Source organism: Phyllobates terribilis, unplaced genomic scaffold, assembly GCF_046119375.1.
Source record: "Phyllobates terribilis strain yellow unplaced genomic scaffold, ASM4611937v1 Scaffold_11__3_contigs__length_659146591, whole genome shotgun sequence".
Classification (NCBI taxonomy): Eukaryota; Metazoa; Chordata; class Amphibia; order Anura; family Dendrobatidae; genus Phyllobates; species Phyllobates terribilis.
In genome coordinates, this window is record NW_027362771.1 from 337,444,964 (window position 1) to 337,457,973 (window position 13,010).

The 13,010-nt window shown below is 41.5% G+C and overlaps 1 long non-coding RNA gene across 1 annotated transcript in view; it reads right to left on the minus strand.

The window, feature by feature from the left end:
- Positions 1-3,475: 3,475 nt before the first annotated feature.
- LOC141165142 (uncharacterized) overlaps positions 3,476-13,010 on the minus strand; it is a 33,417-nt gene continuing 23,882 nt past the window's right edge. The window contains exons 2-3 of the long non-coding RNA XR_012251065.1: positions 4,565-4,735; positions 3,476-4,201 (exon numbers count right to left, since the gene is read on the minus strand). This is a non-coding gene — a long non-coding RNA (uncharacterized lncRNA). The remainder of the gene's footprint in view (positions 4,202-4,564; positions 4,736-13,010) is intronic.

Below are 13,010 nucleotides of genomic sequence, written 5' to 3' on the forward strand. Positions count from 1 at the left end.
GATCTCTATCTAGTTTGGCATAGACCTCACTTTCACTCAATTGTCTCCTTATTTCTTCAACATACATGACCCTGTCCATGACGACGACCGCCCCACCTTTGTCTGCTGGCTTTATTATTATGTCGTCGTCATAGGCAAGGTCATGCAAAGCCTGTAGCTCAGCTGTAGTCAAATTAGGAGAATTCAGTTTACCATTTGGATCTAGAGAAAGATTTATCTATACATATAAATGTCTATTTAAATCATGATCCTTCCATCTCTTCGCTCCGTTCACCCTTTTCGGCAACTCGCGGTACACTACACTGAAGGACCTGCCGTCACATTACTATGACGTCAGCGCAGGTCCTTCAGTCCACCGCGATCTGCAGCAAGGGAGGACGAGCGCAGCGGGGGCCATCAGAAGGTAAATATAATATTTATTTTTTGTTTAATTCTTTTTTTCACAGGTTCTATGGTACCCGGGTCCGGAGGAGACTCTCCTGTCCTCTAGACCCGGGTACCATCCGCACATTGAAACGCGTGGAATGCGCATCTACATATGCAGTGATGCGTAATCCATGCGTAATTGAGTGAAAGTGAGGTCTATGCCAAACTAGATAGAGATTCAAAATTTGAATTCCTGAATCTTTTAAAAATCATTTTAGGTGAAGCTTTGAAAAAGAACATAATTGATAAAGATCTATATGACTTTCTATATGTGGACTATCCTACTACCCCCGTACTATATATGCTCCCTAAAATTCATAAGAATTTAAATAATCCTCCGGTGCGGCACATAATCTCCGGAATAGACTCACTGACTAATAAAATTGGAACTTATCTAGATAAAATATTGAATCCCTTGGCTAAAAATACAAAATCATTTGTACGTGACACTACTGATTTTTTATTGAAATTACAGGAGATAGAATTGGAGGATGAGGTTATTTTGGCCTCATTCGACGTGGTCTCTCTTTATACCTCAATTGACAACATTAAGGGAATGGATGCGATTAAATGGAGGCTGTTACTTACTGACCATACAAGTAATAGCCAAGAATTCATTATCAAATTATTTGATTTTGTATTACATCATAACTATTATTTATTTGGGGATGAATTTTTTCTCCAAAAGAGAGGATCTGCAATGGGGGCCAATATGGCCCCCGCTTATGCAAATCTGGTTATGGCTGCATTGGAGGAGGACCTCGTCTATGTATTCCACCACTTCAGACATGTCATGGCGGTTCATGGACGACGTCTTCCTCCTTTGGACGGGCACACAGAAGGAATTGGAGGAATTTCATATATATTTACCAAGTGGATAGGATGATTAAAACGCTTTGTTTAGCCAGTGTTCAAGAGTTTTTCACTCGAAACACGTATGGTATATTTTATACACACCACCCCATAATATATGCTTTTTGTCGTCTGAGATGTCTATTTTTTGTCTTTTCTACTAGTTTTTAAAAGAATTTGCCAATAAAGATTGTTGAATTTTAATTAATTGCCCGGTGTGTTGAGCTAGATCCATCTTCACTTCCTCGCTACATTGCGACCCAAAATCCTTTGGTAATCTTCAGATTTGACTGCACACAGTCAAGGCACCCAGTGCCAGAGGCAGTAAAACAACCACAAAACATCTTTGAACCTCCACCATATTTAACTGTAGGTACTGTGTTCTTTTCTTTGTAGGTCTCATTCCGTTTTTGGTTAACAGTAGAATTACGGTATGTGCTTTACTTAACAGCTCTATCTTGGTCTTATCTGTCTACAAGACACTTTTCCATAAGGATTTTGGCTTACTCACGTACATTTTGTCAAACTGCAGTGTAGCTTTTTTATGTCTCTGTGTCAGCAGTGGGGTCCTCCTGAGTCTCCTGCCATAGTGTTTCATTTCATTCAAATGTCAACAGATAGTTTCCACTGACACTGATGCACCCTGAGCCTGCAGGACAGCTTGAATTTCTTTGGAACTTAATTGGGGCTGTTTATCCACCATCTGGACTATCCTGCGTTGTAACCTTTCATCAATTTTTATCTGCCATCCACGTCCAGGAAAATTACCTACAGTGCCATGGGTTGTAAACTTCTTGATTATGTTGCGCACTGTGGACATAGGAACATCCAGATCTCTGGAGATGGACTTGTAACCTTAAGATTGTTGATATTGTTCAACAATTTTGGTTCACAAGTCCTCAGACAGTTTTTTTCTCCTCTTTCTGTTCTCCATACTTTTTATCTGGTTTCAGGTGTCATTTTCATATTGCCCAAACCCATTACTTGCCACAGGTGAGTTTGTTTACCCACAGTTTTGGAAAGGTGCCAACAATTTTGTCTGGCCCATTTGTGGGGTTTTGTGTAAAATTATTTCCAATTTGTTTTTTTTCTATGTTTTTTTGTGTTGTTCCAATGCACACAATGAAATAAACATGTGTATAACAAAACATGTGTAATTGCAATAATTTTCTGTGAGAAATACTTAATTTTCTGGAACAATTTCCAGGTTGCCAACACTTTCAGCCATGACTGTAGGTATCTCATTGGAAGAATTTGATCATGTGAACTCATAGGATATTGCTTCTAAATCCCTATGCTTCCTCCCTTGTAAAATTATAACACCTATACTCAACCTCGGTCGCCATTTCAGCAGCTCTCCCCCTCTTTGTTTGAAAGCTCTGGCTTCACAAGCCCAGAGAAGGAGAGAGATACATGAAAAACAAGCAAGTGGGAAGGTGCACTTAAATGTTTGGTTACGCCGCGGTACCTGTTTGATTGGCCACACCATTATGCCTATAGTTGCTTTGAACAATCATTCTGTGCTGATGTAAGGATGTGACAAGGGGTGTCACATGCCTCTCCCTCTCTAAACAGTGTTCATGCTGATTTGTGACTGTTATCATATAAGAAATGTATAGAGTTCTATGAACATTAGTGTGTTCAGTTGATGTATTGTAATATAGTGAATTTATAATGTTCTTTATGCAAAACATATAGGGTTAAGTGTAGGACATAGGTATAGTATAGGCTTCATAGTTTAGGTTAGTAATGGGAAAGGGCACAGTAGTTCAGGAAGTTAGTTAAATTCAGTACAGAAGTAGTTAAGCATTATACCCACAGCATAAGGGAAATTCCCAGTTGGAAGCAGTTAGAGCATTAGAGCAGTTTTATAGAAAATGATTTCCGGGTTGCAGACAGTTGGGGGAGAATGAGTAGTGAGGAGCATTAGGCAGTGTACGCCTGCCGTCAGGGGAGGCCTGTGTCAGGCCACCTCATTCCAGGGTTCAAGACCCGATTGCACAGGATCGGTGTAGGTTCTGTCCCATGTACAGAGAGAGAGATGAAGTGTGGAGGAAGACTGAGCAGACAGGAAAACAGACTCCATCAGCAGTAGCAGCAGTGAAGAAGTGTTTTACTAGTGCACATTATCAGAACAGAATGAGGACACATTTGAGATGGAAACTGGACCCTGGCACAGTCCTAGGATCATGGCCTGTTAGAGGTGCTCAAGGCGAGGCCTCTATATCCCTAGAGGGGAGATTCTCAGCTGGGTAGCAGAAGAAGTGGATGATGTTGGGTCTCAGGAAGGGACGAGAGTAAACACTGGAAAGGCACATTACCAAAGGTCCTTCAATAACCAAAGAACTTGTCTTGATCTGTATACTGCAGCCGTGTATGGAAGAATTGCACAGTAAAAGTGAGTCTGTTAACCCAGATGTACGATCTCCTGAAGTCGGTGTTGGTTCCATGAATGGTGTAACAATGAGTACAGCAAATCCTCCAATGTAGCACACACTCCGGTCTCAGTCCTTAATAGTAGAGGGGGCATTGGGCGAAGAAAAGATAGTCCCAGCACACAGCGTGATGGTAGCGGCCCCGTGTGTTCCCCTCTACACTGACAGAGCCCTTTTAAGTTCTTAGAATATACATACTGTAGCTGTATATACATATACAGAATGTAAATCTCTACGGTATACATACTTTACAGACTTTTACATATATGAAACCATTACATATATTATTTAGTCATTTAAAAATTGTCCAGGGAAGTCTATGACGGAGATCTGTGGTGACTCTGAGACCTGTTGTACTGTATATAATGAATAATGTTTCAGACTTTTTATTTTCTAGTCATGTTTAGCAACAATTTGTATCAAAAATAATTAGAAATGGTGAAGTCCATAGTCAGCATAAATAAGTAGAGCAAGAGATAAATCAATTTCTGTGAAAAAATGGCAAAATACAATCACATTAAAATTGATTGGATGCAACATAAATTTTTAAATGAACCACTGATTATTATATTATAAATGGCAGATTGAGCTTTATAGCTTTATACATGAGATGACTGTATTGATTTTTTTTTCTTTTGCTTTGTTTTTATATTGTAATCATGAGTATTACTGTAAGCTACGTAATTTTCTAATGGAATTTAGAAGATGATTCACAAAATTCAAGTTCATACTTTGTTTTTATAATATAAACAATTCAAACAATTATCAAGTTTTATTATACTGAGGACTTATGTTGTGGTCGCAACTTTAATGAGGACCTATCACTTGCCACATTATATGCATATTTTTACCTGGTGTATATGCTGCTATTCTCCTGATTCTGGCATGCCTTGTTTTCTTTCGTTCCTGCACTTCTCCATTCCTCAGATATGGCCCTCTCTTTCCCAAATGTAAATTTAGTCTTTTTAGCCAAGTTGGTATGATCCTTAAAGGGAATCTGTCAGCAGGATTTGATATGTAATCTGAGGACAACATGAGGTAGGGGTTAAAACGCAGATGTCACCAATGTCTCTCTTACCAAGCTCCTTGTTTTGTTTACTTGCAATCATTGTTTTAACACCAGGAGCTTATCATTGCTAGGACACAGCAGCACCTGAGGCCAAAGTCTGACTCCCCCCCTTCTGTTATAAGCAGCTTACTGTCTATAGACATTGTATATACAGAAAGAAACCAAAGACAGAAATACAATACACAAATACCCTGCAGTAAATAAATAAATTACAATAGTGCATGAAAATAATAAAGGGTTCTTAGTTAACATAATTTTGATCAAAATAATGCGAAAGTCATCCCGCATCGTCACGGCGACCCTTATGGGACAGTCCTAACTGTAATATGTAATTTGTCAAGTGACGTACATGTGGATAAGGGCAAAGGGACTGAACCAAAACAGTGGACACAGAGACAAGGGGAGCAAGATGAATAAGCTTTCCAGCTCAAAGAAAGGTCGGCCAGACCCTTATATGTGCTGGTACACATTAGACTGAAAAAACCAAGAGATCTGAACTGGAATGTAAATTGGTGTGCATGCAGCATGTAAGAGCATGTTCACACATGGCCACTAAACAGAAAAAAAACAAAGACAGAAATACAATACACAAATACCCTCCAGTAAATAAATACAGTAAATCACAATAGTGCATGAAAATAATAGAGGGTAACATAATTAGTTAACATAATTTTGATCAAAATAATGCGAAAGCCATCCCGCCTCGTCCTAACCCAAATATTTATGTTACGGATCTGGGTGGTGGAACCTCTGTGCTGCAGTGCAAGGAGGGGCCAGAGGGGCGTGACTAAGTATCTACTAGGCCCGACCAAGGTCGCACGGCGGCTCAGTCGACTCAGTGAACCAGGGAGGAACCGAGCAGAGGGACCTGGTGCCTCTCTGGGACCGACCTTGTATGAGAGCATGTGACTCCCACGGGTTAGAAGGCAGGAACTGACCGGTACAGCGGATGAGCTCGGCAGGCAGGCTGACGGGTGGTCCGGGTAGACAAGCAGGCTGATTAGACTGATAGTCAGGCGAGTGCTCCGGGTAGGCAAGCTGGCGGGCACAACAGGTAGCTGGCAGGTAACAGGCAGGTGCTTCCAGGTAACGCAGGCTGACGGACACGGCAGGCTACAGGCAGGTAACAGGCAGGTGTTTCCAGGTAAAGCAGGCTGGTGGGCATGGCAGGTAACAGGCAGGTAACAGGCATGTGCTTCCAGGTAAAGCAGACTGGCAGACACGGCAGGCAACAGACAGGTAACAGGCAGGTGCTTCCTGGTAAAGCAGGCTGGCGGGCATGGCAGGTAACAGGCAGGTGCTTCCAGGTAAGCGAGTGGGCAGAGCCTATAGACAGACTGGCAGACTGGACTGCAGGCAGACTGTCGGGCTGGATAGTAGTCAGACTGGCGGACTGGACTGTAGAACAGGCTGGCGGACAGGACTGACTTGCAGAGGACCTGAGGGCTGAAGCAAAGTAAGTATAACAGAGCAACAACCTTGCACAGGCATCTCCATATTGGGGGAGTGTGGGGGGGACTATTGGGGGCCATCCATACAGTTTGAGGGGGGCTACCGGACTACTTGGGGCCAACCAAACAGTGTGTAGTAACTCTGGACTACTGGGGCCTATCCATACATTGTGAGGACTCTTTTGGGGGCCATCTATGCAGTGTGGGAGGATCACTGGACTACTGGGGGCCATCCATGCAGTGTGGGAGGGGCTTCTAAAGAAGACTATAATGCTGTCTGCAGGGAATGCAGGGCAAGTGTTAGAAAAGCTAAAGCCAGTAATGAAGTGAAGCTTGCAAGGAAGATCAAGAGCAATAAAAAAGGATTTTGGAGGTAAATCAAAAGCGAAATAAAAGTCAAAGATGCTATAAGATTTTTACAGATAAAAAGGATGAAGTGGTCAAAAATGATGTTGAGAAGGCCAAACTTTGAAATTCCTATTTTGCATCTGTGTTCTCTAAGAAAGCAAATGTAACATCAACTGATCTTCACTGTGCTATCGAAGGAATAAAAGAATCCACACTATCTATGAACAGAAAGATGGTGAGGGAACACTTAGCTAATTTAAATGAATTTAAATCTCCTGGTCCAGATGAATTATATCCTGGGGTACTGAAAGAGATAGCAGAGGAAATTGCAAAACCACTAGCCAGAATCTTTGAAAAATCCTGGAGAACTGGAGAAGTCCCACAAGATTGCAGAAGTGCAAATGTTGTCCCTATCCTTACAAAAAGAAACAAGATGGAGCCAGGAAATGATAGGCCAGTGAGCCTTACTTCTATACCAGGAAAGATCTTTGAACAAATTATTAAACAGCTTGTATGCAAGTTCTTGGAAAATAATATAGTAATTAACCAGAGCCAGCATGGGTTTGTAGCAAACAAGTCATGCCAAATTAATGTATTTTCCTTCTATGATGGAATCACTGACTGAGTAGATCAGGGAAATGCAGTAGATATAGTGTATCTCAATTTCAGCAAAGCATTTAATAAAGCATCTCATACTATCCTAATTGAAAAAATTACCAAGAATGGGATTGACAAGGCTACGGTTAGGTGTATTCATAAATGTCTCAGTAATCTTTCTCAAAGTGTGGTAATAAATGGTTGCACATCTAATTGAAAGAGTGTTTCAAGGAGGGTACTACAAGGCTCTGTCCTGGCCCCAGTGTTGTTCAACATTTTTATAAATGATCTAGATAAGGGAACTGAAAGTATACTAATCAAATTTGCAGATGATGCAAAGCGAGGAGGGATAGATAACACTAGAGAAGATGCAGAAAGGACTCAGAAGGAACTAGATTAACTTGAACAATGGGCAGTGATTAATAGAATGGTATTTAACAGGGAGAAATGCAAGATTCTACATCTGGGCAAGAAAATTGAAAATTACATCTACAGAATTGGAGGAACAGAACTAAGAAACAGCACGTGTGAAAAAGAATTGAGTATACTAATATATCACAGACTGCACATGAGTCAACTGTATGATGTAGCAGCAAAAAAGGCAACACACAGTTCTGGGATGTAGTAAGAGAAGCATAGAGTCTAGATCATATGAAGTAATTATCCCCCTCTACTCTTCCTTGGTCAGACCTCATCTCGAATACTGTGTCCAGTTCTGGGCACCACATTTAAAAAAAAATCCATACAGTGTAGGGTGACTACTATACTACTGGGGGCCATCCATACAGGTTGGGGGGAATACTAGGGTCCATCCTTACAGTGTGGGTGGAATACTAGGGGTCATCCATACAGTGTAGGGGGACTACTGGACAACTAAGGGCCATCCATACAGTGTGGGGAGACTACTGGGGGCATCTATAAATGTGTAGAGGGACTAGTGCGGGCCATTCATACAGTGTGGGGGACTACTGAGGGTCTTCCAAACAGTGTGGGAGGACTACTGGGGGCCATCCATACAGTGTGGAGGACTATTAGGGGTCATCCATACAATGTGGAGGGACTACTGGGGGCCATCCATAAAGTGTGGAGGAACTATTGGGGCCCATCCATACAGTGTGTGTGGGGGAACTACCGGACTACTTGGGGTCATTCAAACAGTGTGGAGTGACTCTGGATTACTGGGGACTATCTATACATTATGGGGGGGCTACTGGACTACTGGGGGCAATTTATGCAGTGTGGGGTGACTACTGGACTACTGGGAACTATCCTCACAGTAAGGGGGGCCTACTGGGGAGACATTCATACAGTGTTGGAGGAATACTGGACTATTGGGGGCAATCATACAGTGTGAGGGCTACTGATGGCCATCATACAATGGGGAGCTATTGGGCTGTCATACAGTAGGAGGCGGCTACTATGGGACCCATCATGCTGTGTATAGGGAGCTGTGGGCTTAACTTGCTGTATATGTGGAAGCTGTGGGGGGCATCATGCTGTGAAGAGGGAAACTATTCTGTATATGAGGGGACTTGGGACATTACAAAATGTTAAGTGGGCACTTAAAAAGAAAAATTGTTATAGGGGCACTAGGGGTGTTGTGACTGTCAACTGGGCACAATGGGGGCATTATTACTTTCTAGGGGCAAAATATGATCACTGTTTTCTAGGGCATTTGCGCATGTCATTAATATTTTCTAGGATGCATTTTTACCATCTAAATGGCAGAAAGGAGGCATTTTACTTTGTAAGAAGCACAGTGGTTGGCATTATTATGTGGGGTACTAAGAAGAGCAGTAATAGGAAAACATACGGCAGCAGTTGCTCAGCATTGGGGTGAGATGAGGTGTTTCTGCAGGTTGAGAATAGATGGCAACCGTGCAGAAAATGTAACAAGTCAAACATGTCTTTGTCGTAATGTCTGCAGACGAGTTGTTGCTTGGAGATGTCATGATATTGGCCTGGACCAGATGGAACAGACAGAAAAAGAGAACAACTCCATCAGAAAGAATATCAGCTGTAAGTCACTATCTGTATCCCTACTGTAATCCCTTCTGTGTTCTGCAGCACTGGTATGTATCGCTTTATGGTCATTATATGGCGGTAATATCAGTGTTAATCTTTGTATAGAGATTTTCATTAACATTCTAGTCATTTGCTGAGGTTCCTCTATGCCCAATATAAGTTTGCGCCACCGTAGTTGTACACATGGTTACTTGGTTATGGGCTCACTCAGATGTTTCATCATCCCCCGAGCTGAACCACTAGCTTTAGTCCAGATCTTAATGTCCCCTCGCCATTATCTGCTGAGAAAAGTAGTGAGGCCTGCATACATTAGACAGTTGGCCGATTCTGCTGATAGTGGTTTGTTCTTCCAACTTAAGTCTAATTTGTGTAGGGGCCTTAAGAAGATAATGTAACATTGATTGCAAAAGCTTCAAACGTAAAGTTAAGAGGCATGGTGTGTAAGTGTGCATGGTGTGTAAGTGTATTCTGGACACAATAAACATGTTCTAAGAATTTTCTGTAAGTTGAATAATAGTTGAAAAAAGGAGGTGTTCTTTTCATGTTTTATGGTACTCGTCACTGTGCTGGCTCTTTATGAATTCTCATTCAGCATTTTTTCTTATCTGGTCTCCCTTCACACATGTAGACACTGACCTTGTTTCTCATAGTTTTATGTTAGAAAGAGTTTAGGGGATGATTAGAAAAGAGAAATGTGCTGTAGGAGGTCATACACAGAGAGGAATTTCAATAATGTGTTTAATTGAAGTCACAGAGCCAAGAGGGGGAGCGAAGCAGGGTAACAGTCAGTTTCAGGGCTGAGGTAAAAGGGGAAGATATATTGGCCATTACATGTGAAATAGCTTCAATTTTCATGTATATGTGAAGATATTTAAGTATTTTTAAATGGCTTCCCACGGGTTAGAATACATTAGCGTGTTAGAATATTAACTACCCATGTAGTCTGCAAAGAACCCACATTAAAAGTAACTGTAATGTGAAATTCTTAGTGGAATATAAAGCTCTATAAATCGTGTTTATGATTGTTGTTCAGAAATGTGTATTTCTGACAAATATACTGTACAGTGGGGAAAATAAGTATTTGATATACTGTCTATTTTGCAAGTTTTCCCACCTACAAAGAATGGAGAGGTCTGTAATTTTTCTTGTAGGTACACTTCACCTGTGAGAGTCAGAATCTTAAAACAAAAAATCCTGAAAATCACATTGTATGATTTTTATTGAATTTTATTGCATGGAATAAGTATTTGATCACCTACCAACCAGCAAGAATTCTGGCTCTCACAAACCTGTTCATTTTTGTTTAAGAAGCCTTCCTACTCTGCACTCATTATCTGTGTTAATTGCACCTGTTTGAACTCATTACCTGTATAAAAACACCTGTCCACACTCAATCAATCACATTCCAACCTCTCCACCATGGCTAAGACCAAAGAGCTGTCTCTCTTAGCCATGGTGGACACCAGGGACAAAATTGTAGACCTGCACAAGGCTGGAATGGTCTACAGAACAATAGACAAGCAGCTTGGTGAGACGACAACAACTATTGGCACAGTTATTAGAAAATGGAAGAAACAGAAGAGGACTGTCAATCTTCCTCGGTCTGGGGCTCCATGCAGGATCTCGCCTTGTGGGGTAAGGATGATTCTGAGAAAGGTCAGGAATCAGCCCAGAACTACAGGGAAGGACCTTGTCAATGACCTGAAGAGAGCTAGGATCACAGTCTCAAATATTACCATTAGTAACACACTACGCTATCATAGATTACAATCCTGCAGGGCACGCAAGGTCCCCCTGCTCACGCCAGCACATGTCCAACCCCTTTTGAAGTTCGGCAATAACCATCTGGATGATCCAGAATAGGCATGGGAGAAGGTCATATTGTTAGAGACCAAAATATAACTTTTTAGTATCAACTCCACTTTTTATACAATAAAATCCAAAATTAATTATGTAAAAATCATACAATGTGATTTTCTGGATTTTTTTTACGTCTCTCACAGTTGAAGTCTACCTATGATAAAAATTACAGACCTCTCCATTCTTTGTAGTGGGAAAACTTGCAAAATCAGCTGTGTATCACATACTTATTTTCCCCACTGTATATGTCCCTTATCATGGTCCCCATCCTGGTATATATGTGCCCCATCCTGGTGTATATGTCTCTTATCCTGGGCGTCATCCTGGTATATATATCCCCTAACCTGGTATACAGTGGTGGCCAAAAGTATTGGCACCCCTGCAATTCTGTCAGATAATACTCAGTTTCTTCCTGAAAATGATTGCAATCACAAATTCTTTGGTCTTATTATCTTCACTTAATTTGCTTGCAAGGAAAACACACAAAAGAGAATGAAGCAAAAATCAAATCATTGATCATTTCACACAAAACTCCAAAAATGGGCCAGACAAAAGTATTGGCACCCTCAGCTTAATACTTGGTTGCACAACCTTTAGCCAAAATAACTGCGAACTACCGCTTCCGGTAACCATCAATGAGTTTCTTACAATGCTCTGCTGGAATTGTAGACCATTCTTCTTTGGCAAACTGCTCCAGGTCCCTGATATTTGAAGGGTGCCTTCTCCAAACTGTCATTTTGAGATCTCTCCACAGGTGTTCTATGGGATTCAGGTCTGGACTCATTGCTGGCCGCCTTAAAAGTCTCCAGTGCTTTCTCTCAAACCATTTTATAGTGCTTTTTGGAAGTGTGTTTTGGGTCATTGTCCTGCTGGAAGACCCATGACCTCTGAGGGAGACCCAGCTTTCTCACACTGGGCCCTACATTATGCTGCAAAATTTGTTGGTAGTCTTCAGACTTTATAATGCCATGCACACGGTCAAGCAGTCCAGTGCCAGAGGCAGCAAAGCAACCCCAAAACATCAGGGAACCTCCGCCATGTTTGACTGTAGGGACCGTGTTCTTTTCTTTGAATGCCTCTTTTTTTTCCTGTACACTCTATGTTGATGCTTTTTCCCAAAAAGCTCTACTTTTGTCTCATCTGACCAGAGAACATTCTTCCAAAACGGTTTAGGCTTTCTCAGGTAAGTTTTGGCAAACTCCAGCCTGGCTTTTTTATGTCTCGGGGTAAGAAGTGGGGTCTTCCTGAGTATCCTACCATACAGTCCCTTTTCATTCAGACGCCGACGGATAGTATGGGTTGACACTGTTGTACCCTCGGACTGCAGGGCAGCTTGATCTTGTTTGGATGTTAGTCGAGGTTCTTTATCCACCATCCGCACAATCTTGCATTGAAATCTCTCGGCAATTTTTCTTTTCCGTCCACATCTAGGGAGGTTAGCCACAGTGCCATGGGCTTTAAACTTCTTGATGACACTGCACGGAAGACACAGGAACATCCAGGTCTTTGGAGATGGACTTGTAGCCTTGAGATTGCTCATGCTTCCTCACAATTTGGTTTCTCAAGTCCTCAGATAGTTCTTTGGTCTTCTTTCTTTTCTCCATGCTCAATGTGGTACACGCAAGGACACAGGACAGAGGTTGAGTCAACTTTAATCCATGTTAACTGGCTGCAAGTGTGATTTAGTTATTGCCAACACCTGTTAGGTGCCACAGGTAAGTTACAGGTGCTGTTAATTACACGAATTAGAGAAGCATCACATGATTTTTCAAACAGTGCCAATACTTTTGTCTATCCCCTTTTTTAGGTTTGGTGTGGAATTATATCCAATTTGGCTTTAGGACAATTCTTTTTGTGTTTTTTCATTGAAGACAAATTAAATGAAGATAATAATACCAAAGAATTTGTGATTGCAATCATTTTCAGGAAGAAACTGAGTATTATCTG